The sequence below is a fragment of the Lissotriton vulgaris genome, chromosome 7, assembly GCF_964263255.1.
Source record: "Lissotriton vulgaris chromosome 7, aLisVul1.2, whole genome shotgun sequence".
Classification (NCBI taxonomy): Eukaryota; Metazoa; Chordata; class Amphibia; order Caudata; family Salamandridae; genus Lissotriton; species Lissotriton vulgaris.
Window position 1 is genome coordinate 1,609,741,849 of NC_141695.1, and position 9,935 is coordinate 1,609,751,783.

Genomic DNA, 9,935 nt, shown 5'->3' on the forward strand with positions numbered 1-9,935 from the left:
ACCGTTATTTAGCTCACTGCATCACCCCAGTTCAGATCCTGGCTATATGCAAATTAGTCTGACCCAGTGCCTCATGGGAACAGGGCAGACCAAACTACCAAGCCAATTCTTCACCCGAAAGGAGACAAGCTTCCGGGGACCGGTTTCTGGCATTTCAGCCGTCGTCGGCAAGGCTTGCTTGAATCCTGGTGGTGCAGTGAGCAAGGGACTCATGTCTGAGTATACCCTGCCACACCTATGGTGGCTAAAAACGATTCAGAAAAGGGGGTGGTGATGAACAGAGTGTCTGAATTAAGCAGACCACTCTTACCCAGTCAAGAGATCAGGGCTGAATCCATCACCGTTATTTAGCTCACTGCATCACCCCAGTTCAGAACCTGGCTATATGCAAATTAGTCTGACCCAGTGCCTCATGGGAACAGGGCAGACCAAACTACCAAGCCAATTCTTTACCGGAAAGGAGACAAGCTTCCGGGGACCGGTTTCTGGCATTTCAGCCGTCGTCGGCCCGGCTTGCTTGAATCCTGGTGGTGCAGTGAGCAAGGGACTCACATCTGAGTATACCCTTCCACGCTTATGGTGGACAAAACGATTCAGAAAAGGGGGTGGTGATGAACATGCCAGAAACCGGTCCCCGGAAGCTTGTTTCCTTCCCAGTATAAGAATTGGCTTGGTAGTTTGGTCTGCCCTGTTCCCATGATGCACTGGGCCAGGGAGAGACTAATTTGCATGTAGCCAGGTTCTGAGCTGGGATGGTGCAGTGAGCTAAAAAACGGTGATGGATCAAGCCCTGATCTTTGGAGTGGGTAGGAGTGTTCTGCTTAATTCAGATACTCTGTCCATCACTACCCCTTTTCTGAATCATTTTGGCCACCATAAGCGTGGAAGGGTATACTCCGATGTGAGTCCCTTGCTCACTGCACCATCAGGATTCAAGCAAGCCGGGCAGAAGACGGCTGAAATGCCAGAAACCGGTCCCCGGAAGCTTGTTTCCTTCCCAGTATAAGAATTGGCTTGGTAGTTTGGTCTGCCCTGTTCCCATAATGCACTGGGCCAGGGACAGACTAATTTGCATGTAGCCAGGTTCTGAGCTGGGATGGTGCAGTGAGCTAAAAAACGGTGATGGATCAAGTCCTGATCTTTGGACTGGGTAGGAGTGTTCTGCTTAATTCAGATACTCTGTCCATCACCACCCCTTTTCTGAATCAACTATCAGTTCAGCACAACCCGACGGTTGCCGCCACAAAGATCGCCAAGGAGGTTGGCTTGGGGCGGGTTGCAGGACCTTTTAGTGACCCACCAACGGCCGATTTTGTGTGTTCCCCATTAGGGGTAGTGCCTAAAAAGGACCCGGTGGAGTACAGGCTCATCCACAATTTGTCGGCACCAAGGCGGGCTTCCGTCAATGAGGCGATTGATCCTGACATTTGCAGTGTGAGGTATGCATCTTTCGATGACGCAGTGGTAATGTTGAATCGCTTAGGCCCTGGTGCATTGTTAGCAAAATCGGATATTGAATCTGCATTTAGGTTGCTTCCGGTGCATCCCCAAGATCAGCACTTGCTGGGTTTTACGTTTCAGGGGAAATACTACATGGATATGTGCATGCCAATGGGTTGTTCAATTTCGTGTGCCTATTTTGAAATGTTTAGCTCGTTTCTGGAGTGGGTGTTCTCGAAGGCCACAGGGCACCAACATGTGATGCATTATCTTGATGACTTCCTGTTTCTCGGCCCAGCGGGCTCTCGGGACTGTGCACGGGCATTGCAGGATTTCTGCGTGCTCATGCGGGGTTTTGGGGTACCGTTGGCGTCGGGTAAGACGGTGGGGCCGACTACCTCCCTGGAGTTTCTGGGCATCGAACTAGACTCCGTGGAGGGTTGCTTCCGCTTGCCGGCGGAGAAGATCGCCAAATTCAGGGCTACCTGGTTGCAGTGTCTTTGGAACGAGAAAGTGACACTGCACCAATTACAGCAAACAGTGGCTCAGCTTAACTTTGCATTAAGGGTGATACCGATAGCTCGCCCTTTCTCACGATCCATTGCCCAGGCAATGGTTGGCCTCAAGGAAGGGCACCATCGCACGAGACTGTCGGCAGAGGTTCGCCAGGACATGCTCATTTGGTTGGCATTCCTGGCGGACTTCAACGGCCCAGTAGTTTGTAGCAAAGCCCCGGCCTCGTCGGCGGAACTAGGCTTATGGACCCCACGCTGACCGACTCGGCGGGCAGCGTGGGGTTTGGCGCGATCCTTGGAAACCGTAGGTCGGCCCAAAGATGGCCAGCATGGTGGGAAACAAGCGGTTTGACGAGTAACATTGGCTTTCTAGAGCTCTTCTCCATCTGGGTGGCTCTGTCGGCATGGCCGGAGGAGTTCAGACACCGCTCGGTGGTATTTTGGTCCGATAATATGACTGTTGTTGAGTGCATTAATCAGCAGGCAGCACGCTGCAAATGGATATTGCGATTGTCGAAAGAAATTGTGTTGAAATGCTTGAGATTAAACATACAATTCAGGGCAAAACATGTGCCGGGTGTACAGAATAATGCAGCTGATGCGCTCTCTCGTTTCAAAATGCAGGCTTTCAGGGATTGTTTACCTTCAGCGGAGCTAGTGGCAGCGCCATTTCCCGAAGCATTATTGCAAATCGGCGCCCCGGACTACAAAACCTCGTGGCAGCCAGTATAGCGCCCAGGACAAGGAAAGCTTATGAAAGGGAGTTCCGCTCGTACTGCGCCTTTTTGGGCCCGGCATGGGAGCATAGAACGGGTCAGGAGGGTTCCTTTACCCAATTTTTAGTGGCACTTCATGAGGAGGGCCGGTCGGCGGCAACCGCAAGTCGGTATAAGGCCGCCATATCATTTTTGGCTCAGCTCCATGGGATCAGGGACCCAACAGACTCCTTTCTAGTTAGGAAGGCGCTGCGCCACTGGCGGCGCTTAGAAGGGTGCAAAAAGGATAACAGGCACCCAATAGGATTTGACAAGTTGACCTCCTTGTTGGCTAAACTGGAGGAGACATGCTCCTCACCTAGCGAGGTTGTACTATTCCGGGCAGCGTTCGAGTTGGCTTTCTATGGGGCCCTGCGGGTGAGCGAACTAGTGGCTGCCAACAAAAAAGATACGGAGGGGGGTCTCCGCAGGGATCACAATAGCCAGGTCAAAGATGGATCAGGAGGCCCAGGGGAATAGCATTGTGTTGTAGCACGCTCCAAGTAGTCCCTGTTGTCCAGTGAGGCATGTTGAGGCCTACCTAAAACAGAGGTTGACGACATGGGGGGGGCCTTGCTGCGACATGCGGACGGCACCCCGTTAACGAAGTTTCAGTTTCAGAGGGTGCTGGCAATAACGATTGCAGCTGCGGGCTTGAACCTGAGTGATTTTGGGACCCATTCATTCAGGATAGGGGCCGCAACAGAAGCAACGGCTGGGGGTCTGCGGGCAGACAATGTTAAACAATTAGGCTGCTGGTCCTCGAATTGTTTCAAACAGTACGTGCGGCTGCGCATGTTGTAAGTTACTGAAGAAGTGCACTCACGCTTGTTGTCTTGTTTGGATTACAGTTTCACGAGCCCGTGACGCAGGGCGGAAATTGGGACCGGCCCAGTGTCAGCTAACCACCACTTCAGGAACAAGGAATGGAAGACGCGTGGTCTGGGTCGTGGGCCACTCATACGTGAGGCGTGCCGGGGACATATTCAAGGCAGGTGATGCGATCCACACATCTGAGGAATATGGTTTCAGGGTGTATTGACCGACTACAAAGTTTTGTGGAAGAATTATTAGGGCGGCACAGGTCACCGCCATCTGTAGTCATAGCGCACATTGGGGCAATGACTTGGTAAGGTTGGGCAGACGAGCTTTAATTGAGCACATACTTTCTGCAGTTAGTTGGTTAGCAAAGACGCTCCCGAGATGTACAATAGCTTGGTCTCACATGATTCCGAGGAGGGTATGGCGGGGAGGTTTGTCCACAACAGCGTTGAACCATTCGGTAAAGAGGGTCAACAAAAAAATAAAGAAATTGTTTCGGTCTGCTCATCTTCAAAGCATATCTCATGGGTGCATCTGGGGCGATCACTGTTATTCAGATGATGGGGTACACCTATCCACGGTGGGGAATGACTTATTGATACGAGACATGATAGCTTGGCTAGTGGGATTGAGGAGACATGACCTATAGGAGGTTTGGGGGGCCAGATAGTCGGTCAACTATCTGGCCTGTGGCGGTAGGGTCATGATCGGTGAACAGTGATTTCAAGGTCCCTAGCGGGGGCACCACCCATTATGGATGGGAGCGCCCGGGGGGAGGCAGCCATTGGCCCCTCCCACAGTGGGGGCGGCACCCATTACGGATGGGTCGCCCAGGGGGAGACGGCCATAGGCCCCTCCCAGGGGGAGACGGCTATATGCCCCTCCCCAGAATTTCCCGGGGGCCGGATATCCGCTCCGGCGGAAGAGAGTGCGGGGAAAGGGTGGGGGGAGTCCACGCTGTCCTTCTAACGGATACCCCACACGGGAACTCGGACGACCTTAAGATGGCGTCGAGTGAAACGACAAGGGAAGTTACAGTTGGATATGAGGGTAAAGTCCTCTGCGCATGCGCCACTCACAAGTGAGGGCGGGAATTTGGTGATAGGGATCTGACACCGGTTAAGACCTTGCCGTTGGCCCTTAACATTAGGATGTACAAATGATGTTAGGAAATCTTTGTATTAGAGATTTGTTAAGGTTAGCCTGAATACCTTTCTTCATCAAATGTAATGGAAGTTGAATTTGTACATGATACATTAAACGTTTTTAATTTAAAGTTTTAAATTTTGTTTCATATTTTAATAAATACGGCCGGGGGGGTCGTGAGGCCCCCCTGCCTTCCAAAAGTTCAAACTGTGTCTGTCTCCTCCCATTGGGATTGGTGGTGGAAGGGGTGGCGGGCATCCCGGCCCATATGGCCCTTCCTCCAAATTACAGGAGTTCCATTCTACTGTAATGGGAAGCAAATTTGGGCACAGATGGCAGTTAAAATCCCCCATTACGACTAGCATTGGTGCCATGGAATTATGTTTGTGCTTCAGGTTACTGAGCCTCTCATCAAGCTCCCTCACTCTGGAGCCTTTTGAGTTATAAAAATTCACCAAGGTTATATTGTGATCCCTATTCCTGAACTCCAGTGCAAGCAGGTCTTCCGAGTTCCATCTTAAATCACACCAATTCCCACCTAGTGATACATCTACCAATGTTAGGACCCCCCCCCCCTAGCTCTGCCAGCCATTGACTTATTGGCAGGTGTCCAGAAAGATTTGTACCCCACTAAATGGAAATTGGTGCGATTCACCTCCCAGGTTTCCTGAAAGCACATAATTTGGAATTTGCTAATAAATTCCAACCACTCCTTATTCCGGAATTTTGAGGCCAGGCCTGCCACATTCCAGCAAACCAAATTTATGACATTCCTTATTTTACTGGTGACTGGGCTTAATACCCTACTTAGTTCCCCGATGTTACAGGTTAACACCCCTTGCTTATTTTTCTCCCGAGCCTGGCAGGCCGTACTCCTTCCGAGTGACCTGCCCTGATCGCTCTGGTTGGGCCTTGATGGTCGGAGGGAGGTAATTAGTGTATTTACTCCGATATGATCCATCCCCTGCGGTCAATCCACCTCGCTCAGTTGTCTGCCCCGTTGAAGTGGAGCGTACCTGTTGTGCAAGAGGAGCCCTAAACCTGCCCCCTCCCAATCTCTACCTCTCTGGCAACTATGTTGATTTCCCACCCCTAATGGGTCTACCACGGGGTCACTCCTTCTCCCTCTAATATCCCCTCTGGCTCTGTCTCTCTTTCAGGACTACCCCACGGTCCAAGAGGGCTTTCCCAGGCTTGTTTACGAGTTAGTGGGCTATAAAAATATCTTAAGTTCTGGGCTTACACTGAGAGTGCCCTTGAATTTGTCCACGGCCCCCTGCAAATATGTTTCACCACTCTAGGGTCCTTAAAATTAATTACAATGCAGTCTCCTACTATGGTTTTCTGCTTATTTCTCACCCAATTTACTCTTCGTACTGAAAGAATTTTACAGCTTACATCAATTGGAAGTGGTCTATTTAGGTTTAACCAATGTGTTGTCTTATTTTTCAGTTGGTCGTGGGATTCGGTTTTACCCTCCCCCAGTTCTGGGATACCCATTAAAATAACCACATACGGGGTGCATTCCGGTGGGATATTTAAATGGCGGTGTGAAACCTTCATCACCGACTCTACTTTAGCCGGGCCATCGCCCCTCTGAGGTCCCTGAGCATTTGGTTTAGCTATAAGATCTTCCCTTACTGATCCTCCCCTTAAATTATCCAAGCCCAAGGCCCCCTCAATTTCCAGATCTGGGTCTAGGGTGGAAAACAGGGTCACCTTCCCCCTGTTTCTCCCCCATCAGCCCTCCCCCCCCCCCACACCCAGCTTCTATTTTTTCCTCCAATTTCTCCAAGTTGCTTTGGATGTATAACAATTTGTCCATTAGGGGCTGTAAAAGCGATGCCACTAAGGCCTTCAATTTCTCCATATATTCTGCATCCCTGACCACCAGATCCGTTGTATTGACTTCCCCCTATGGCCTGTTCCAATCGGGGTTGGGGATTGTGGCAACTCAGTGATAGAGTCATCCGTAACCGATGATGGTGTCTGTATACTCCGTTTAGTAGTCTTGGCTTTCGTGCCCTTCTGTTGCACACTGCCCCGTATTCCATCTCTTTTGCATTTACCCCATCCCCCCTGATTTAATGCAGCATAGTCAGTAGGGTTGAGTTGATCTTGATGCACTTCCACCACACAAACTACAGTGCTCCTAGTTTGAATTGGCACTGGCCTTAATGTCTGCTCCCGCGTACTTACAGATTCTTTCTCCTTGCCCGTCATAAGAGCATTTGAGTCCTGGCTTTCGACATCCACTTCCCTAGTCGATCCACCTGCGGAGGCGTGCTGGGAATACAAATCTGGTGAACGGGCGTTAGCCATAGCCCCTAGGGAGGAGCGCCTCACATAAGCTGGCTCCAACGAGAGGAGACTTTCCGTGATTGCAATTTCATGTGCCAACACAGATGAAGCCCTGATGATAAACTGGTCCAGTGTTCCAGCCGCATGCCCTGCGCCTGTGCCCTTCCTCCCTCTGGCCTCCCGTGATGTCATAGTCCGGAGGTGCACTTATAGATGCTGTTGGGAGACCCGGGACCCTTTGTGAGGTAAACAATGTAAATCTGGCTGTTCACTTACTCCGGTGATGTTCCTCTGCCGATGAAGTTCAAGGACTTAGGCGGTGTAGCCCAGCCCAGCCTCTTTCGGGCTCAAATGGGCTAGATTGGGCCTGCCCTTGGCCCGGACTTTGCCCGCGCGCGTCCCGCAGGACTGGGACAGAGAGCTGAGTAAATGCGCCTGGACAGGGCGTGGATGAAGGGCGTCTCCTGGCCCTGCGGTCTTGTGGGGAGCGTGGTTCTCCCAGCGCGTGTGCCCCTCAGCAGCTCCCTGTGTGCTCAGTGTCTGTGTCAGGGAGTGTTTCCCGCGAAGCAGGAAACGCGAGAACCTTTTGTGCACCTGGACAGGGCGTGGTTGATGGGCGTCTCCTGGAACCGCGGTCTGGTGGGGCGCATGGTTCTCCCAGCGCGTGTGCCCCTCAGCAGCTCCCTGTGTGCTCGGAGTCCGTGTCAGCGAGTGTTCACCGTGAAGCTGGAAACGTGAGAACCTTTTGTGCACCTGGACAGGGCGTGGATGAAGGGCGTCTCCTGGTCCCGCGGTCTTGTGGGAAGCGTGGTTCTCCCAGCGCGTGTGCCCCTCAGCAGCTCCCTGTGTGCTCAGAGTCCGTGTTGGCGGGAAACACGAGAACCTTTTCTGCACCTGGACAGGGCGTGGATGATGGGCGTCTCCTGGCCCCGGGGTCTTGTGGGGAGCGTGGTTCTCCCAGCGTGTGTGCCTGTCAGCAGCTCCCCGTGTGCTCAGAGTCCGTGTCAGCGAGTGTTACTTTTAGAGCATTGTCTGTTCTTCTGTATGAGCATTGTTATAATATGATGAATGTTCTTGAACTACTCATTTGTTACACTTTTAGTTATTATTGCTATTGATGTTGTGGATTCCCCTGATGAAGTGCAAGAACCTGCTTAGTCAAGAACTATTTTGTTTCCTTCGGAAAACTTTGCTATGGACTGAAAAAAAGCAGAGTTTGGATATTCCCTTTGTTTGTTAATTAATATGAAATTGATTGAGAACTCAAGTTGAAACCCTAATGATTCATTTGCTTACCTGCTGCCTATCCTCCCCGTTCCACCGCGACAGAGTTGATTGTTGTGGAGGGAGAATACGCCCACATCCGGTTAACGGAGGTTAGCGTTTGAGAGGCCGGACCCCCATAAAACCGGATGTGTATTCGATCGCGCAGCGGACACGCGACTGGGGGGGAGATAGCATTGTAGACACACGGGGAGAAAGTGCTCCATGGTGCGAACTTAAAGAGCATTTTTTAATCTGCGAATTGAAAGCGCATTTTTAAAATTGTTACATGGCCCTGTCACGTTTTTATGGTGATTGTGCTGCAATAATATTTGCTGATTGTGCTGCACTAATATTTTACTCAGGAGATCTTTGAATGCCCAATTGTACTCTGCGCATGTAATTTTTGCTTACCTGCTGCCTATCCTCCCCGTTCCACCGCAACAGAGTCGATTGTTGTGGAGGGAGAATACACCCACATCCGGTTCACGGAGGTTAGCGTTTGAGCGGCCTGACCCCCATAAAACCGGATGTGTATTCGACCGTGCAGAGGCCGCGCCGGCTGCGCGCCGAAGGCAAGCCCATCTGCGCCCGTCCGCATCCTGGAGGCGGACAGGACAGGAAACGCTACCGGCTCCAGTCTAGACCATGACGATCCGATAAGGTATGACAGCGCTGCACTAAAAAAGTATACTCCCCCCCCCCATAAATGCTATAACCATGTGGAGTTAGGTTGGGACAGCCGAATCATGCATTGCAACATGTGTAATTGGACCAGCTCCCGTTACCCAGCAAATGCACTTGGTCCTTGTCTAATGCGTTGGAACGTGATAAGAGGATCCAGGAGAAACTTAATGTCTACTTGCTCAATGTGAGATCTTTAAACAAAAATGCTCAGCATATCTCCGACTTGATCTCGGAGTTAAGACCCAATATATTTTTCTTAACGGAAATCTTGCTCTCCGACACCTACCAACCCCACCTTGGCTATAGCAGTACCCATGGGTTACTCCATTCTTAGGAAGGACCGCATCACTGGGAAGGGTGGGGCGATGCAATGATTTTTAAAAATGACATCTCGGCCCAAATTATCCCCATGGATGAAATTGTGGGTGCAGAGAGCCTTTGATTTTACTGCACATTATCCGCCCACCAATCCCTGGCGGGTGTTCTCTTCTCCTATACAGACCTCCAGGCCACTCAGGACCTTTCTTAAAAGCAATTACCAACACCATAGCACCGCTTGCCCTAAAATATAATCAATTTCTGCTCCTAGGAGACTTTAATGTCCATATGGACAAATTAGAGAGTGCTGAGAACATTACACTAGGTAAGACTCTTAACTCTCTGAACCTGCTTCCCTTCATAAATAGACCCACTCATGAGAAGTGACACACATTAGACCAAATTTTCTCAAACACCCCGTGCCAAACCGAAGAACCCACCCCTCTTGTCTGGACCGATCACTACCTGCTAAGAATTACGATGGCTAAAATCAGGAAACCAGCATACACCATCACTAAACCCCCCCTTCTCAAATTTAGAGCTCTCCATAAGCTAACTCAGGAGGCCCTCAGCTCCGCACTGCTGACGCATCTCTTTGTCAGCAGTAACAAATTAGAGCTGGATGCCCCCAGCTTGGAAAACTGGATAAAACAAGGTGTGGAGACCGTAGCACCCGAGACCCTTCCGT